The following is a 21,018-nucleotide window of genomic DNA, read 5'->3' as shown; positions in this document are numbered from 1 at the left end:
AACCATATAGTTCTATAATTGGCATATTGTTTTGAATAATCTTTGGGAAAAACTCTCTTTCAGCCAGTTGCCCAGGAAGCCGTCTTCCAAACTTTGGAGCACAGAGTAGAAAGTTCTTCCAGCATTGCATCCGTTAGTACTGGGTCGGTTCCGGGGCTGCGTTTTTCGCTAATGCCTCCAGTGCGGCGTGGGCTTCTTCCTTCAGAACCCTTGATTCCTTTATAATTCATAAATTGTTATTATTTTGTCATATGTTACACTTTCCAACATCTTCCACCACCCTCTTCTCTGCTGTTCATCCCCCCAGGGATGGACATGCATAGATTCTTGTAATCAGTTCCCCCTTTCCACCCCACATTCCCTCCACCCTGCAGGCATCGCCACTGTCACCACTGGTTCTGAAGAGGTCATCTGTCCTGGATTCCCTGTGTTTCCAGTTGCTGTCTGTACCATTGTACATGCTCTGGTCTAGTCAGATTTGTAAGGTAGAATTGGGATCATGATAGTGGGGAGAGGAAGCATTTAAGAACTAGAGGAAAGATATACGTTTCATCGTTGCTACCATGTACCCTAATTGGCTCATCTCCTCCCCACCACCCTTCATTAAGGGGGTGTACAGTTGCCTACCAATGGACTTTGAGTCCTCACTCTGCACTCACCCTCATTTACAATGATATGGTTTGTTTTTTTTCTTTGGTGTTTGATACCTGATCCCTACAACAGCTCGTGGTCACACAGGCTGGTGTTCTTCTTCCATGTGGCCTTTGTTGCTTCTGAGCTAGAGGGCCATTTGTTTATCTTCAAGCCTTTAAGACACCAGATGCTATATCTTTCGATAGCCGGGCACCATCAGCTTTCTTCACCACATTTGCTAATGCACACGTTTGTCTTCAGTGATCATATTGGGAAGGTGGGCACCCACTGATATGACTTTTTTGTTTTTTAATGTCTGATAACTGGTCCCTTCTACACCTCGTGGTCAGACAGGCTAGTGTTCTTCTTCCATGTGGGCTTTGTTTCCTCTCAGCTACATGGCCGCTTGTTTATCTTCAAGACTTTAAGATCCCAGACTCTATATCTTTTGATAGCTGGGCACCATCAGTTTTCTTCATCACATTTGCTTATGCACACATTTTTCTTCAGCAATCGTGTCGGGAAGGTGTACATCATGGAATGCCAATTTAATAGAAGAACATGTTCTTGCATTGAATAACTACTTGAGTGGAGGCCCAATGTCCATTTGCTGTCTTAATACTAAATCTATAAATTTTTGCACATAGATCTATTCCCCCCATCCTATATAAATATATTTACATATGTATATGCAAGTAGTTAGACCTTTATAAATACTCTTTGTTACCTAGTTCTTTCCTCTACTTCCTGTTACTTTCCTCTTGTCCCACTATCATGCTCAGCCTTCATTTGGGTTTCAGTAATTTCTCTCGGTTATATTGCCCTTGCTGAATCCCTACCAGGCCTCTCACACCCTCCTTGCCACTTATTTTGGATCGCTTGTTTGTTGCTCACCTGCCCCTGGGTTGGTCAACATCACCTCCTTACCCCCAATCCCCCTCTCCAGTGTCCCCCCAGAACCACTGGTCCCTTTGTTTTCTCCTCCAGACTATTCATCCAGCCTATCTTATGTAGATAGATCTGTAGAGATAATAATGTGCACCAAAAATCAAGCCATAGCATAATAGGAGACAAAAGAGAACACAGCAATGACTAAAAAAAAAGGAAAACCAATGACCCATAAAAGAATAAATAAATTAAAAGACAAAAAAATTTTTAAGAAAGAAAAGCCTGTAAATGGATCAAGGTCTGATTTTTTTATCTCTAGGTGAATCCTAAAGTCAGGTCTAATGGGGTGCCACACTGTGGCCACAGAGTCTGTCCTTTGTACTCCCTCGGGGGTTCCTTGCTCTGCTCCTAAGGTTTCTCTGTCACATGACTTTAGTTGTTTGCCTTGGTGTCATGGGGTCAGTGTAGGCCAGTGCCGACACTGAGCCTCCAGTGTTGTCCCCCTTAGGGCCCTGGGCCAGCAAGGGATGGCATGTCTCATAGTGGGATCAGCCATATGGTTCACTCTGTAGATTGGCTGTTCAGAGTGGGGATATCATCCTCCAGGCCTGGTGGTCCAGAATGTGCTCCACTCTCTTCCTCCCCCTTCGTTTGCTCCCGTGTGCTCTGATCAGACATGCCCTTCTCCCTTAGCTGCAGCTTCAGTACCATCCTCTAAAGTAAATTATTCTGGGGGGAGGGGCAGTTGTCCACATATCTGGTATGGGGACCGAGCCCTCCGGCCCCTCCACAGACTCCCCAATCCTTGCAGGCATGCTACATTCATCTGGCACTGGCTTTAAGTCTGGTCCCTGTTTTCCTGTAGAGACACAAACAATAACCTCCCTTTGAGTGGGTCAGGGTCCTATTCCCCTGCAACATATCTTTTTTCCCCTGTTCCTCCCTCACCTCCTTTTTTTAGTGAGCTACCATATGTACCCCTGGATTTGGTCTGGTCCCCGCCATACTACCTGGACCTCACCCCTGGAGTGTTTGTATACTGTAGCTTTTTCACTGTGCCCCTTTTGCATTTACTTTTCTGTTCTTTCTTTTTTTTAAATATAAACTTACCTCAGCAGACTCATGTTATACTTTGCCTTTAATGCTTGGCTTACTTCACTTAGCATACTTTCCTCCAGTTCTTCCCTTGCAGCAATATGCTTTTTAGTGATGAATAGTACTCCATTGTACGTATGTACCAGTTTTTTAATCCATTCGTCTATTGATGGGAATTTGGGTTGTTTCCAATTCCTTGCAATTGTGAGCTGTGCTGCAATGAATATTGGAAAACAGATGTCTGACCCTGGTTTTTTTCTTGCCTCTTCTGGGTATATGCCCAGTAAGGAGATTGCTAGGTCATATGGTAGCTCAATTTCCATCTGTTTTAGGAATCGCCAACTCGATTTCCATAGTGGCTGTACATACCTACATGTCCACCAGCAGTGGATGAGAGGTCCTATCTCACCACAGGCCCTCCAACTCTTATTGGTTTCTGATTTTTTTAATTGGGCTATCTCTGAGGGTGTTAGGTGGTATCTCATACTTGTTTTAATTTGCATTCCTCTTATGGCTAATAATCAGGAACATTTTCTCATATGTATATTAACCATTTGAATTTAAGACTGTGAAACCTCTCTTCAGGTCCTTTGCCCACCTCCTCAGTGGGCAGTTAGTTTTTCTCTTATTGTTAGCTTGTAAAGTATTGTAGATTTTAGTAATAAGGCCTTTGTCTGATGTGTCACTGCTAAAGATGATTTCCCAGCTGGTGGACTCTCTAATTACTCTCTTAGTGAATTCTTTCCATGTACACAGGTATCTTATCTTCAATATGTTCCACTTTTCTACTTGTGACTCCTCTGTATTTGTATCCTTCCCTATTTCTGATAACCTATGTATTCCCTTTGCCAAGTTTCTCAGGTTTGTCCCAATTCCCTCATTAATAGCTCTAATTGTTTGGGGCTTTATCTCAAGGTCTCTGATCCACCTTGAGTTTATTCTTGTGCATAGAGTGAGGTAAGGATCTTGTTTCATTTTTCTGCAGGTAAATATCCATTTTTCTAGCACCATTTATTGAAGATGTCATCAGCTTCCTATTTGATATTTTTGGGCCCTTATGAAAGATAAGTTGCCTGTATGCTGATGTTTTTATTTTGGGATCATCAGCTCTTTTCCATTGGTCTGAATATCTGTCATTATACAAGTACCACACTGTATTGACTACTGTGGCCATACAATACATACTAAAGTCAGGTAGAGAAAGCCCTCACACTTTGTCCTTCTTGAGGAGTTTTCTGCTAATTCTGTGCTTCTTCCCCCTCCATTTGAAGTTGGTAATGTTTTTCCAATTCTTTGAAGAAGGATGGTGATATTCGTATCGGGATAGCATTGAACTTATATTGTGTTTTGGACAAAACTGACATCTTTACTATATTCAGTCTGCCAATTCAAGAGCATGGGATATTCTTCCATTTGTTGAGGTCATTCTTGATTTTTTGTAGGAGTGTTTTCTAATTTTCCTCATATAAATCGTTTGGTTTTTTTAGTCAGGTATATCCCTAGGTATTTCCATTTGTGCTTGCCTATTGTAAAGAGTACCACCTTTTAATCATCTCTTGCCTATTGTAAAGAGTACCACCTTTTAATCTCTTCTGTGATCTCATCTGATGTATAGAGCAGTCTAATAGACTTCTGATTGTTGATATAGTATCCTGCCACTCTGCCATATTCCTCTATTGCTTCCAACACTCCGCTTGTGAAGTTTAAGGGGTCTTCGATATATAGAATCATACCTTCTGGGAATAATAATAATTTTGCCTTTTCCTTCCCCAGATGAATACCTTTAATAACGTTCCTTTTTCTTATGTTGTTTGCTAGGACTTCCAGAAAGATGTTAAATAGCAGTGAGGACAAGGAGCATCCTTGCCTGGTCCCCTTTTCCAGTGGAATTGTTTTCATCTTTTCTCTGTTAACTACCACGATGGCTGTTGATTTTTCATATATGGCTTGTATAATATTGAGGAATTTTCCTTCTATTCCTATCTTCTTGAGTGTCTTAAACAGGAATGTGTGATGGATGTTGTAGAATGCTTTTTCAGCATCTATTGATATTATCATGTGGTTCTTATCATTTTTCCTGCCAAGGTGGCAAATAATGCTCATAGTCTTTCATATGGTGAACCACCTTGCATCACTGATATGAATCCCACTTGGTCATGGTGAATTATTTTTAATATGCTTTTGTATTCTATTGGCCAGTGTTTCGTTAAGGATGTTTGTGTCAATGTTCATTAGGGGTATTGGTCTGTCATTCTCGATTCTTGTGGTATCTTTGCCTGCTTTATGCATCAGAGTTATACTAGCTTCAAAGAAAGAGTTTGGCAATATTCCATCTTTTTCTATGTTCTGGAAGAGTTTGTACAGGATTGGTGTCAGTTCTTGCCTGAATACTTGGTAGAATGTTCTTGTGAAGCCATCTGGCCCAGGGGATTTTTTTTTTGTTGGAAATCCCTTGATTACCTTGTCTATTTCTTCCATTGATATGGGTCTGTTGAGGTTCTTGGCATCCATCTGAGGTAGTCTAAGGAGGGATTGTGTTTTCAAATATTTGTCCATGTCTTCCAAATTGTTGAATTCATGAGTATAGAGCTTTATAGTACTTTGTAATTATCCTTTTGGTTTCATTAGAGTCCATTGTAATGTACCCTGTTTCATCCCTCATCCTTGAAAATGGCCTTTGTTCCTTCCTTTTTTTGGTTAGGTTTGCCAGCAGTCTATCAATTCTATTAATTCTTTCAAAGAACTAACTTTTAGCAGCATTAATTTTTCCATTGTATTCTCGTTTTCCCTATCCTGTATCTCAGCTCTGAATTTTATTACATCAATCCTCTTGCTATTAGTAGGGCTGTTCTGTTGACTCTGCTCTAATTGGTGTAAGTTTTGTGCTAGCATATTATCCACAAGTCTCTCTTCTTTTTTAATGTGTGTATTTATTGATATCAGCCTTCCTCTTATAAATGCCTTTGTTGTATCCCACAGGTTTTCTTCCCACTGGTTTCTAGAAACTTTTCATCTTTGATCTGGGTCAATACCCACTCCTTTGAAATTAGAAAATTGTTCATCCTCCTATTGTTTGCCCTTGTTTTCTTTAATGTCCTTCTGTGAATTTCCAGCCTTATGGCACAGTGATCAGAGAGAGATGTCTGGTTAACCTTTTTGTGCTTGAATTTACTCAAGTTCAACTTGTGTCCTAACATGTGCTTATTTTTGAATATGTGCTATGTGAACTTGAAAAGAATGTGAATTTGTTTGCATGTGGGTGGAAAGCTCTGAAAATATCTATCAAATCAAGTCATCCAATTGTGCTATTTAGATATGTAGTCTTCTTGTTTATGTTTCTTTACCAATAATCTGTCTTTTTCATAGAGTGGTGTATTAAATTCACAAATCATAATTGTTGAGCCTGTGATCTCTTTTTTTCATCTTTTGGAGTGTTTGATTTACAAATGTTGCAGGTCTCTAGACCTGCTAGATCAGAGGATTTTATTTTTATTTGTTATCCTCCTGGCCAGCAAAAATAATATCAAATTGAATTGTCTCCCTCACTCTCCAGGCTGCTGTTCAGTGTTGTGTTAGAATCTAAGACTTGATTCAGTGGGTCTTAGTTATGCAAAAAAGTCTCCAGGCCCTGTAACTGAGTTCTGAAATTCCTTAGCTGGGCTTCTTCTTATACTGATTTATGTTATCTATGTGCTCCTTGGAGATGAAAGACAAGACTGGGGTTTCCTTTTTTTTTTTTAAACCAATAATATATATTTCACTCTTTTTATGTTATGCTTGCGATGTGCTCTGATTTGGGGGCTGTCACACTGACCCCCAGAGGGGAGATCCAGCTTATTATGGGAGTTGTTTCCTTCTCGGTCTTGGAACTAAATTTTCTCCCTGGACTTTGACTACCCACCTATTTTCTTCCACACCACGACCTGTGTCAGGTAAAAATCTGCTTTTTCCTCTACTCCATATTATGGTTACCCACAACGCCCACTCCCCTGCTCAACACAGCCAACGATGTGTGCGGAGAGCTCCAGTGTGGGGTTCTCCTCGTGTCTGGATTATGTCCCCATTAGGGCATCAGCCTGGAGAAATCCCTGCTCCCGGCAAGGGCACGAGGAGCTTTCCACCTGGTGCCTGCAGGGTTGCCAAATCTAGATCGCTTTAGACCGTTCTTGGTTTGCTGTGTGAGTGGAAATCACACACAAAAAAAGGGGGTTCAGGAGAGTCCCTAGTACCCTAGTTCTAATTTCAGGACTCCACCTCTCCGTTTCCTTCACCTTACCTCCCAATTTTCTGGTCTGACAGCAGGAGCTCCGGACAGGTAAGTCCTATCAAGTAGCCATTTCCCCGAGTCTGGTACTAATTTTTTACAGCCGTAAGTAGGCTGCATCCTGTGTCTTATTTCTAGATTTTATATGCTAACATACATAGCTAATTTGATTCCTGTGCATTTCATCTGATGGGGTTCACATATATTAGTGGTTGTTTATGTTGGGGAACAATACATCTGTAACGACAAAGTCATTGTTCCAGCCTAATCCTGTCATTCAATCCCCCTTTTTATCAGCACAGCCATGGCACAGTGGATACACATTGGGCTGCTAACTGCAGGGTCAGCAATGAGCAGCCACCAGCCAATCTTTGGGAGAAAAGCAGGGCTTTCTCCTCCCATAAACAGGTGCAATCTCATAAACCCACAAGGGCAATTCTACCCTGTCCTAGAAGATCACTATGAGTTGGCGTCAACTCAGTGGCAGTGAATTTGATTTTGTATCCTTTCTCTTTGTTGCCAAATTTCCCATCTCAATGCATCTTAATTGCATATTTGATTCATTTCAGACTGAAGTTCTTAGACTTCCTCTATTTCTTTCTTACTGGCTCTGGTGATTGCTGCATGAGTTTAGATATGTTCTATTAACTGATCTTCCTGGGAGGTGTATGTATATTATCCTCTCTCATAAGCATTTGTGATAGGTTTTTTTGTCAACTTGGCTAAGCCAAAATCCTCAGTAGTTTAACAGTAATCCCCCATAATGTGATCTATGACAATGTGATCAACTCCATGATGGGATTTAACACATCCCAATCTACTCTGTGAGCAATCATCAGTTCCATCGCCCATCCCTTCCACAAAATGTTGCACTGGTTGCTTACACTTATGCCAGAGAAGGGAATACTGCTTTACTCAAAATCGGGCAAGGTGTGTGTCAGGGTGGCATTTTCTCCCATACTTATTCAACATATGCTGAGAAAACAATCAGAGAAGCTGGACTGTCCAGGAGGAAGGCTTATTAACAACCTGCAATATGCTCATTAGACCCAGTGAATAAAGAAGTGTCGGTGGCTAGACTTATGGATAAAACATTTAAATGCTAGAATAGGAGACATTTAATTTTTAAAATGTCAGATACCTTTCTCCTCAGGAAAATTTCAAGTGGTCCAGCGATGTGGTGTTCCTACTATAAAGGAACCTGAGTCATTGCAGCTAGCCTTTTCCACAACTAAGACAGACACGGTGTCTGATTTGCTTCTTTGTATTTTGGAGGCAACATATCTCCCATGTGCGTGTGTTACTTTGGCCTCTTTATAAAGCGGCTCCAAAAGCTGTCCGTTTCGAGTTGGGCCAGAAAAAGGACCAACTGCAACAGGTTCAGGCTGCTGTGCAAGCTGCTCTGCCACTAGGGTCACATGAATCAGCTGATATAATAGTGTTTGATGTGTCTGCTACACATAGAGATGTATATCCAAGTCTTGGTCAGGCCTCTATTGGTGAATCATGGCATAGGTCATTAGGATTTGGGAGCAATACCCTACTATCCTCTGAAGATGACTCCTTCCCCTTTTAGCATCTATTTTGGGGTAGTAATAATTCTTCATAGAGACCCAACACCTCACCATGGGACACGGAGTCCTGGTGTGATCTGAACTGCCCGTCAAAGGATCGGGCTTTGTTTGAGCCGCAGTCATGAGGCTGAGAGCACGACGCAGCACTTCACAGTCAGGGGCCGTGGCAGCAGGCAACACCTTGGATTAGGTTTCAGCTTGAAATAAATTGAAAGAAAAATCCTTTGCGAGTGTGACCTGCTCTCTTTTAAGCAAGCTCATTGGTCAGTTTCACTTCTGCTATATCTGGATCCTGCATATATTTCCTTAACTTCTTGTAATGTTTGTTTGTTGTTGTTGTTGTTGTTAACACCATCAAGTCAGTTCTGACTCATAGCAACCTCATGTACAACATAATGAAACATTGACTGGTCCAGTACCATCTTCATTGTCCCGAACTGGTCTCTCCTGATAACATGCCCAGCGTATACGAAGATATCCTTGCCTGTAAGGAGCATTCTGGCTGTACTTCTTTCATGACATATTTGTTTGTCCTTTTTGAAGTTCACAGTGCTTTCAATATTCTTCACCAGCCCCATAATTCAAATACATTGATTTTTCCTCGGTCTTCTTGGTTCAATGTCCAACTTTCACATGTATCTGAGGTGATGGAAAATACCATGGTTTGGGTCATGTACACCTAAGTCCTCTAAGTAAAATAATTGTCAATGCTTAAAGAGGTCTTATGCAGCAGATATACCCAATGCAATGTGTTGTCTGACCTCTTAATTGCTGCTTCCATGAGGATTGATTGTGGATCCAAGTAAGATGAAATCCCTATGCTTATAATGATGTCATTGATCCAGTTGTGGGGATTTTTGTTTTCTTTACATTGTTGTGATTCATATGAAGGATTGAATCCTTGATTTTATTTTCATCAGCAAATGCTTCCTCTTCACTTTCAGCAAGCACAATTGTGTCATCTGAGAACCAGAGGTTAATTTCCCACCCTCTAGCATGCAGACGTTTAAACAGTAAGTTTAGCATCATTGATACATTTTCCTTACTGAGTCCAGTCAGCAAAATATTGTTCATGTAATGGACCAGTGTAACATTTTGTGGAAAGAAAGGTTAAAAAGGCTACTTCAGACTAAATTATGGCATAGTGCTGATAGACATAGTTGATATAACCATGAGGGAGGACAACATAAGTGAATTGTTGTCCTTGCCAACTGAAGCCAAATTGCTTCTGATAATTCTTCAAAATTGTAATAGAGAAAAGACATTGGCAAGACCAATAGCTGCCTAACTGATATCAAAACCAATTAACTTAGTCAAGCCATAAAACCACATCTAGAACAGCAGCTGCAAGTGGAATCCCTCACTGGTTAATTTTACAATAATGCACTAAAATTCCCCAATATCCATATGTTTTCTGCAAAGGCCAAATAGGCAACTTTAATAAGCATATGGTTGGGATCACTACTCCAGCATTGTTCAAATCCTCCATGGTGGCACTGTTCTCTGCAATCCTTCCCAGAATGCTATATTGCTTATTGCTGGGGTTTATTTCTTAGGTAGAGGCAGTAATAATGACTTTCGCTTATTTTTTACTATTATAATCATCCCTATTTGATACATCAGGGATCCAACATGGGGGTTCTACCAGTGGTTGGGTATATCTGTTCCAATTACACATTCTAGAACTGGGGGGATTACTACAGGATGGATATGAGGACCCATATGTCGCACTGTGAGGCTAACCTGACCCAAGACTTTGAAATAACTTAAACTTCCTACACGTCTCCTCTGACTGGTGGCCCTTCACATTGTTTTGAGCCTCCTAGAATTACTGTCAATTCAGAGCCAATGTCTAGTGATTCCTGAAAAGTCTGATAATATCTTTCCTATGGTAAACAGTCATTCTTATGAAAGGTCATAGATCCTTTTGGGAAAGGCTGGGCAAACGACTAACAATAAAAATTTTTTAGCAATGTACTGGGGCCCTTCCTCAAAGGATCTACCCTCCCTTTCACTCAAAGTATTATGGGACTATAAACTGGTTTGAGTATGGGAATTAATTGAGGGGTCACGACACTTTACTCTGGAGGTTCAAATTACATTGCCATTAACCTGACCTAGAATTCTTTCTCTTGTAAAAATTGAGCGAATATTTAGTATATTTTCATTCTATTTAACTCCCATAGACATCCTGCCTAAGTAGTCAACATCGGAAGTTGATATGAGTCAGACTATTTGGATTACTACTTTGACGGTGCTGTCCATATGGAAACTAAACTCATCTTGTCGGGTGCTTCCACTTGCTCTTTACCACCATGATTTTCAATCAACTTATTGAAATTAAGTGTCTTAATTCAATTAGGGAAGTTCCAACAATTCCAGCAGTCATTATAGAGATGCTGGACACCCTTCATAAATGTATCCCATTTGCTCTGGTATAAGTGGTCCATCAGAGTCCCCCATGTGTGAGTCTGTGGATTTATCATGATGATGCATCCACTCTCACATGCCTTTGGAATACATTCTTCTACAATATCCCAAGATAGACCTTATATTTCAACTTGAATTATTATAGGCGGTCTGGAAATTTATTTATCAATGAACCAAATATACTGTTAAATTCTCTCCTAACCTCTAGACCTGAAGCACTGAATGAAGCATATGTGCTCAGTGGGTCCATATCTACAAACTCAGACTGATCCAACCTTATGTTCCTTGCACCATTATCCCACGACCATCATTTAAAGACTAAAATACTGTTTATGGTGTTGGAGCTTCAGAGAAGTTATTTCATGGAAAAGACTGCCTGTGAAAAACAATGGGGTCTTTTACTTCTTGTTTTTTCTCAAAATAAAACTAGAAAAACAAAAACACCTAAATTAAATTTTCTTTAGCTTTCAAAGAGGTGAAGATTTTTAATTCACTTTTTAAAATGTTGTATTATTGAAGTCTACAGAGAAGATTAGCTTTACATTCAACAGTTTATACACATTTGCTTCATGTCATTTACTGCAATCATACAATGAAATGTCATCTGTCTCACATCAGCCCTATCTTTTCTATTTCCACTCATCATTTTGTGACCCTTTTGAGCTTTGACCTTGAGTAAAGGTTTCCCTTTTTATTTCAAATGATGAATTATTCTAAGAAGTTTATACCTCACTCATGTTATTATTCCTCTAATAAGCCTATCTGTTGGTTAGCCACTCTTGAGCTATGAGGATGAGTGGATTAGCTAAGTTTCTTTTATAATTTTGATCTTTGTTTCACATTTTTCTTACACTCTGTCCATCACCTTCGAATGTGACCAACTTTAGCAAAGTTGGTTGTGATAGTCAGGTACTAGCTAGTTCTTCTATGGTCAGGATCATAGAGACTGGCGTCTTTGTGATTCATTAGTTCATTAGACTGATGTTTTCTTTCTTTTTTAAAAAAAATATTTCTATTGGGGTCTCTTACAATTCTTCTGATATTTTCTTATATATTTTATACCCTTCTTTTCTCTAGACAAGGAGACAGACCAATTATATGGCTGCTTCCAAGCATCTAATGCCCAGACACTACTCACCAAAGAAGGTTGTAGCCTACTGTCTTTATGCATTGTGCTATGTCAATCGAGCATGGTGGTCCTAAAACCATAGTGCCTGGCCCTCCAGGCCCATTAACTCATTTCCTCAAGGTGTGTGATTATATCTTAGGAGTTTTGATAACCTTTCCCTCTGTATGCTCCACTACATGAATGCATATATTTGCACCAAAGCTAAACATACATGTATAAATATAACCTGTCAAACCTATATTTATTCATGGGTATACTCCAGCTCTCCTTCCCACACCAGTTCATCCTATGTTTTTATCTATGTATCTATTCATAGGTCACTGTTATACCAAGATTGGATCTAAAAGTTGGAACACACACTTTCTTTGATCTTAAATAGCATCTTAATAGGCATTGCTACTAGGAAATGTAAAAACAAAGTTCTTCTTTTGAAATGACAGTGTTTGATATGTTTCAAGCAACCAACCTGCCATTCATGTTTATATAAATAGTGACTTTGTTGTGGGAAAGACTGTATCTCTAAAATACGTATGATTATACCTCTGTATACTTCTGAGAAATAGGTGAAAATAACCCTTTATACTTCAATGGCTCTGGAACTTATTGATTGATTGAATGTGTACTGTGTATTCTTGTTTCAGTAATTACCATCAGGAGACTTCACAATCATATAGTGCTCTCCTCAAGCTAGAAGACAAATCTATAAGAAGAAATAAGACTGCACTTAATGATGCACAATTTAAAATGTACAATCTATGACCAGTATGAGTTTTTATACCAAGCAGAATAACTCAGACATTGAGCAATAAAGTAATGTCAGAGTTTGCTTTCTGATGTGAATGCACTGGTGGAGACGAAAGGCAAGGCCAAATGCTATGATTATGGATGGGCAGTACGTGGAAAATCTACACCCCAGAATGGAAATTATTTGGGTGCAGAAACTGAAGATTGCGTATTATACTAGAGGAGAGAATAAGTTTATCCTCTTTAGCAGGTTGGGTTGGGTGTAAGCACTCACACAACGTTGGATATACTAAATTCTCTCTGAGATAGAGGGAAGAAGAATTACTATACTTTACAACGTACTATCCAGTTAGATGTTTCTCTGCACGAATTTCCCTTGTCATTATTACATGTTAAGGAATGTTTTGGTATACATTATAATCCTTCAGTATTTGTCCTTAAGATAATTAAAAGCATGTCCTATGTTACGGACCGCACTAAAAAGAAAATCAGCCTTATTTCTTCTTCTAAAAGTTGAATATTGACAGCAGCATCATTCCAAAGGAGCTCAGTATGTCTAAAACTGCCGGGTGTGGCAGACAGCAAAACCAGCAGGAGGTGCTACTGAGTGATTGCCAGCAAAAACATCAGTTAGAAGAACAACTGTAGAGGGGATTAATGAGGGAGAAACAGTCCTCTTTGGTTCAAACAGTTAACTCATTTGATTGCTCACTGAAAGATTGATTTTGCTTTCAATCCACTAAGGGGCGCCTTAGTAGAAAGACCTGATCTACTTCGAAGAGATCATACATTCCAAACTCTATGGAGCAACTTTCTACTGTGACACACTTGGGGCTGAGTTGAGTCAGGACTAACTCAACAACTGTGGTTTGTGGGGTTTGTCTGTTAGCTTATCTTTTTAAAATAATATAAATAATTGAAGACAGCATTATATTCCCAAATATTCTAGAAGGGAAACAACAGCTGTTTGAGGGTTCAGATCCCATATTATTCCTATGAGAGCCATCGAGCAATCCACACACATTTTAGTTAGGTTTTCTCTGTTCTGTATAGTATTATTTGATTCTGCTTGGATAAGTTCACTAATGTATGCTATTCTTATGTAAAAATAATGATACATTCATCTTCCTTTCCCAGTTGAGAAGGTGAAAATTCCTGAGTAACAAAAATCAAATTGTCATTTCAGCTAGCAGTTTCTTTTTCTCCTTCCAAACCCCCTTACTCCTACACTAAAAAAACCTTTTAACTAGTCCTAGAAATGCTGATTTTCATCTCTTCTCTCTGCCCACTCTTTGATAAAATTGTTAATAACAATGAAATCACCAAAAGGTGAGAAGGAGAAGAAAAAGAGAGGTTAAGGGATCTGAATGATCAACACATGAATTAATCTCATGTGACTAACCCTTGATTTATAGAAGAACATGGAAATTGTCCCCAAATATTAATATCATTCTGACTACTTAGACTATTGATATTCTCACAAGGGAAAAGAAAAACAAAACACCTTTGCTGGAATTATTGGATAGAAAACATGTAGGCAGTAGATTTCTGGCATTATAAAGGAAAAAAATTCTCTAAGACTATCACAGGCATCCCCTAGCAATAATAAAAACAGAATAAAAGTTAGAATGGATGGGTTCCGAGGTCATTTAGTCCATCCTCTGTCTCCCAGCAGAATGATACTTGCATTGTCAGTTTCACAATTGGCAATTTTACCAGAAAAAGTAACTATTTTACTTGGTAAATACAGGTGAGTCCCACACTTCCCCTACAAATGTTCTGTGACATGTGTATAAATCAAATGCCATAGTATTTTAAATACACCAGAAGTTTCCATTTCACTGTTAACAACTGAGCGAGTTAACTGTTTCCTATCTAAAGAAATGGTATCGTGTTCTTGGTGTCGTTGCAACCATAGACACCATTGTGAAGGTGACACAGGATGGGGCAGTATTCCACTCTGCTGCAGTGAGTCAGAACTGATCTGAAGGCACCTAATAACTCTGGTTCTTTCCATCGTCCCAGTTTGTTTATCCCCAGGATGCAGCTGGGTGATGTCTGCCTCCCAAGGCAACCTTCAAGATAATGAGACACAAGGGGGTGCAGTGTGTTAAGCTTTGAGCTGTGAACCACTTGGGGAGTTGTTCAACCTCAACTTACCCTCTGATGAAGGAGGAGGAGCCTGCCTGCTCCCAACAGGATTCACAATCTCAAAAAACCTTTGGGAAGTTCTGTGCTTCCTATAGAATTATTATAAATTGTACATTGACTCAAAGGCAGTGTGTGGGTATACGAAAAAGAAATGCCAGAACTAATCAAAATGTCTCATTTATGAGAGAAAAAATTATAATATGCACTAGAACCAATCAATCTAGATCATTAAGAACAGGATTATTATTCCCAATGGCTAGGAAGAAACCTCATGAATGACGATTTTTCCTAAAAAATTGAGCAGAACGCAATATAAACTCAATAAATAATATCATTCAAATGATCCAGGAATTTGTGTGTGTGTGTGTGTGTGTGTGTGTGTGTGCCTTAAAAAAATCTCTAGGCCAAATGAAGAGATTCAGAATAAATTATATGCACCAACGAAGATCTGACTTGATTAGCTCATACATTTTAGCAAGAAATATATTCAAATTGTTGTTCCAGAGCATGAAAATTTTCTAAAGTTCATTCTGTTTCTTTTATCAGAAAAAGGGAGGAAGAGAGAGAGAAATTTACCAGGAAAAGGGAGGAAAAGAGAGATAGATTGTACTGAATACAGATCTCAAGATTTTCAGGGACTTCATTGTTCTACAGGAGCTTTGGTGGCTTAGTGAATTATGCATTGAACTACTAACCATAAGATCAGTAGTTCAAGTCAACCAGTTGTTCTTTGGGAGAAAAATGAGGCCTTCTGATTCCATAAAGAGTTAAAGTCACAGAAGCCCAAAGGCATACTTCTACTGATTCATATAGGGTACCTTTCAGTTGAAATAGACTCAGTGGTAGTGGTTTGGTGGTTTTACTGTTTTATGCATATAAAATATTGCTACTAGCTTTCCACTTCATATATGCACAAATATTCCAAACAAGACATGTTTAAATATGACTCTGTCAGCGGTGGATGACTGTACACAAGCTCTTTAAATAACACAATCATCTTAGCCTCGCTAGGGTGCCTGAAAAAGTTGCTTGTTTGTTTTTTTTTTAAGACACTTTATGCCATGAAAAAAATGATTTTGAGGGCTGAGCTAATATCAAATTTTCATCTAAATTCAGTTGAGCATCCTCCCAAATCACTGAAGCTTTGCTACAAGCTTACAGGAAAGGGGCCGCTCAGAAACCATCTACAGCTAGGTCACCTGATTCCTTCGCTTACTTTCTCCTGCTTTCCTATCCCATCTGAACTCTGCCCTTGGGGTAGGCTGCCCTCTTGATCTTATCTAGCAGATTTTTCAAAGAAGTGTGTCTCCAATTTATGTTATTATTCTCCTTATAGATCTTTCTATTGTCAAAAAGAATCGAGCCAACTGAGTTCATTTCTAGACCCGATAGGTAATTAAAGGGTTCTGCCAGTTCTTGTTTAACCAATAAGCCTTATCTCTTTTGAAATTTTGAATTTTGTTCCATATTTTCCTCCAACTCTATCCAGGACCTTCTGATGTCCAGGACCTTCATTAGGACATAAACCATTGTTTTACAAACTAAATTATGCCAATTGACCTGGCATCACCCATGACTATGGATCAGAGCCTCTGGGCTCAACAATTCGTTTTCCCCAGGCTATGTCCAAAATGGTTTCCTAACTTGGCACCTTGTATACTCCACCATATTCATGAATAAATTTGGAGCAAAAGTAAATCCACGTAAACAAATACCCTCTGTGACACTTACATGTATTCATGGCTGTACTGCCACTCTCCTTTTCTTCCCCGTTAAGCTTGCATGTCTGTTCATACATCTTCTCCTAGATCACCACTATGGCAGGATTGTGCATATAGCAATGTATACATATGCTACCTTGAAGTTTTAAAAACCTTCTAGTGTCTTTCCTCAGATTCATAATTTTTCCCAGTCCAAACTAATTTTCAATGTTAAGTGAGCACATCTGTGCGTGGTGTGTGTGTGTGTGTGTGTGATTCAGTAAGTTCATTAAAAAATAATATATAAAGGTAATGGAAGTTTTCCGTGAACTTTTCAAAGCCCCTTCATATATATGCACACACACGTCCACATATGAAGGATCCCTGGTGGCATAAGAAGTTAAAAGCTGTGCCACTATCTGGAGGTTGACAGTTCAAACTCAAGGATGGAGTGAATATATTGTCATAAATATGACAGCCAAGAAAATCCTGCGGGACCAATTTACTCTGTCTCATTGGGTTTCTGAGAGTCAAAACAATTCACTGGCAGGTAGCAACAATAACAATTATACACATAGATCTTTATGACGGGCAAGGAGACCAGGTGCCATTGTGAGCTTTATATTGAGCTACTAACTGCAAGATCGGCAATTAAAACGCACCAGCAGCCCCAAAAGAGACCACCAAGGCAGTCTGCTCTCCCTTCGGAGACCTAACGGAGCAGTTGCACTCTGCTCTAGAATGCACTGTAAGTTGACATTGACTCCATGGCATGGGTCAGTTGGGTTACAAAGAAACCTCATTCTTAGGTTTATATTGCATTTTATTTTATATAGCCTTAAATGTCTGACAGAATGAAAATATTTAGGTAGTAGGGCCTGGTGTAAATGCCTGGTCCTGGATAAAACAGGTCTCCTCTAACTAAAATAAAAGCACAGTGGTCGGGTTCTTCCATGGCTCCTTTCCACTCACCGCCTCCAATCCAATGAGGAAACCGCGTGGCTTCTCTATCAAGAGGAATGGAAGAGCAGAAGGGAAAGAGAAGGCATTTGCCCTCCTAGTGCTCCTCTTAATGTTTTCTGGGGCCTATTTATTATTTGCTTATTATGCCGTCCGTCGATATAGAGACACCATTTATAGCAGCTCGAAGAGCTGTCCCGTGGCTGTGAGGAATAGGGAAAAGTCAGATTCTTCAGATCTCAGAGAGAATGGTTTCCCCTTGGGAGTCTGGTGGCTCCCCATGGCTGCTCAACCTTAGAAACTCATGGGCTATACACGGTCCAGGTATTACCAAGGTAATTTTGCCCGGGACAGATCTCAGAGAGGAGCTGTTCTTCACATGCCATTGGTCACAGATGGATATATATCTTCTTTAACTGGGTCTGTTGGCCTTTAAAGTCTCCTACTTCTATGTAATGGGACAGATTGAATATTTTTCCACGTTAGTGGGTGGAAGTTTTTCTGATGCCACCCAGTTGCTCTTTTCTTGCAAAGAAAGCAAAATACAGATTTCCGTTGGGTGCAACAGACATCAAGGAATAAAAAATAGCTGCCTCACATGCAATGCAGAGTGACATCCAAAGAAATCGCACATCAGAAACCACACATGGCAGAAGTAAGCTTCCTTTTAGAACTATTTTGGCACCTGACACAAAGCAAAAGAATAGCACAGACCACCTGAAAATTTGTCATTAAAAGTAGAGTACTAATTTCTTACAGGCTGTTATTAAGGCATGGATTGAGCACTCTCTGGTCAAACTCATTCTTTTGGGAAGCATGTTTCAATGTCTAGCAAACAAAGAACAAGAGTCAGACCTATGAGAGCACACTGTCGCTGCTTCGAGTGGCCACATAATACAGACTTTGTTTTAATTGCTATCCCCGAAGCGAATCAGGTGCAAATGGACTCACGGCATTAGGAATGCTTTCTGGTTGAAATCGTCAAATTATTCCCAAGACTTAGAAAAACGTCTCCTAAACAGAGAAAGATGCCCTTACATTGTAATTCAAGCAGATTCTAATCCATTTCATTAGATAGAAATCCCAATATAGCATTTCACTAGGCTAATAATTTTTATTTTAAAAGCCATTGGTTCCTTTTGAAATTTTCTTGATGCTTCTCAGAGATAATAGGATTCTTCCGAAAATAAGTTAGAGGATGATGCCTGGAGGCAGATTAAGGGAAAGTGTGTGCCTCGTTCCTTGAAAAGGTGCGTTTTTATATGTCTGCAAATACTAAATACCAGAGAGCTTAAGAAGGGAGCTCATATAGTATATACCTGCATGAATTATTAATGAGACAAGTTCCCAACCTGTGTAGCTCAATGAAAAGTTACCTAGCCAGGGAAATTGGCTCAGGAACATTTAAGATATTACTTGAAATGTTAGAAGTGATGTTTGAAGTTTGTAGTCTGTCAATGCATGTGAGAATATGAATTAGTTCACTTGCTGCAGAAGCTTACACCTTTTTCTGGATTTTTCTCGATAGCTGGACAACTAAAATAATTTTAGCAGATAAAGTTACGTAAATTACAAATTCAGTGTCATTGTTCACTTTATGGTCATCTTCTGGAGGTTAAAATACTCTATCCTTTAGACAATTTTATGACAGAAGCCTTCTGGAGAAAGCAAGGAATAAACAAAATGCTCAAAATTTCATTCTCAGTGTTTGCTTTTAATCTTAGACTTCTCTGGGACCCTTTTCTGTGGATATTAAAGGGCTGGGTGGGGGATCCAACCTAGGAAAACATGGCCAAAGTTATTCGGTCACTGAAAACTGTACTTTGTCAGACATTTTTTTTTTTGCGTGCATGTAATTTTGTCAAATTTTATATGGTTCTCATATTCTCGTGCAAATTAAGTTTCAAGGAGCATAACCAGCAGAACACTAGAGATATAACACTCCTCCAGCGCTCTTCTTATTTCATTCCAAACATTGTTCGGTTCTGACCATATGCCAGGAATGGGGCTAAACTCCAGGGAGAGATAAAAGGGTTATGGCAAAAATATAAATGAAGTATTCCAGCACAAAAGAGAGACCAGGAAAGATTTAGAAGAGACTCCGAAGATTTCACTAAAAGATGGCATTTAAACCCCTAGGAAATTGGCAGTTGGCTGGTTGGGTGGGAATGTAAAACGAAGCAGGAAAAACATTTCAGATGTGAGGAGGAGCATATCCCCACACCCGTGGGCCTAAACAGGGCCATTGTGATCAAGATGGCCTGAGTTTCTATCTAAATAAGGAACAGACTACACGAGGGAAATTGCTGGGCAAAGGCCAGCTGAATCACAAATCAGGGTGCAGAATGTCTTCTCTGTGTAACAGCATTGATTCCCCAAATGTCTGTTTTTAAAGAGATTCTGGATGTGCCTAGTCCCACCCTGCCTTTCAACTTCCATCAAAATTGTACATTTATAAATATTAGGAACCGGTCTGGAATGAGGAATTGATGGTATCATTGTTGCTGACTTTTCCAGAGCAAATTAGAAGGGGAGGTGAGCTGACGACAGTCAATAAACATTACTGTTTTGAACTGCTCTTTCCTTGAAACTGCTGTCAGCATCCCCTCCAGCATGGCTCAGGCGAGGACCGAGGATGTTAAATTAACCTGATAAGAAAAAGGAGATTTAATTGTGTGGGGTGTTTTTCCCCCAGGAAGGGCTTGGAGAGAAAGGCAAACAGAACGTTTATGTTTATGAAATGATAAAGAGCTTTCAAACAGCCAAGAAAAGTTAGCACGTGTTCTAGAATGAATAATTACACCCCAAATAGAATGTCACTTTAGGAACTTGCCGCAAAGGGAATAGAATGAACCCTTTGGTCCCTTCCATGGGTTACGGTGAGAATTTGAGAAAACATCATATTGCTTAAGCATTAGACTTCCAATCTCATCCTTGGCTATTAAAGTGTAATACTGATAGAATAGATCTTGATCATTAGGGTCTTCTAAAATCACCAGCTTAGGTTCATACCTTAAAAAACACTTATGCTACCTGGAAAGTAGTATAATTCAGCAGTGAATTCAGCACTGAGAGGCTATCATCTAGGTTGGTGGCTCAAACCCACCAGCTTCTTTTCAGGAGAGTTGAGGTTGTTGCTTGAAGATATTTAGGTCTCCGCATAAATATTTACAGTCTCTTAAAGAGAAAGTCTTCTGAATCCTAGAGAGCCAACTCTGTAGCATTAGATTTGGTTTTTGCTTTTATATTCCTTAAATATTTGTTGAACATCAAAAAATCTTAATCTAATGTTTTAGTATACCCTGAGGAAACTGGTTATTTAAAGATATCCTTGATAAATCACTGGTAAAGAAAGGATCCTATGGTAACATGAATGAGTTCCTATACTTGTCACTTAGTCATTTTGAATTTTCATATACTGGATTATGCTTTCCTAAGGACTGTATATCC

Source organism: Tenrec ecaudatus, chromosome 13 (assembly GCF_050624435.1).
Source record: "Tenrec ecaudatus isolate mTenEca1 chromosome 13, mTenEca1.hap1, whole genome shotgun sequence".
NCBI lineage: Eukaryota > Metazoa > Chordata > Mammalia > Afrosoricida > Tenrecidae > Tenrec > Tenrec ecaudatus.
Note: the sequence above shows the minus strand (reverse complement) of the source record.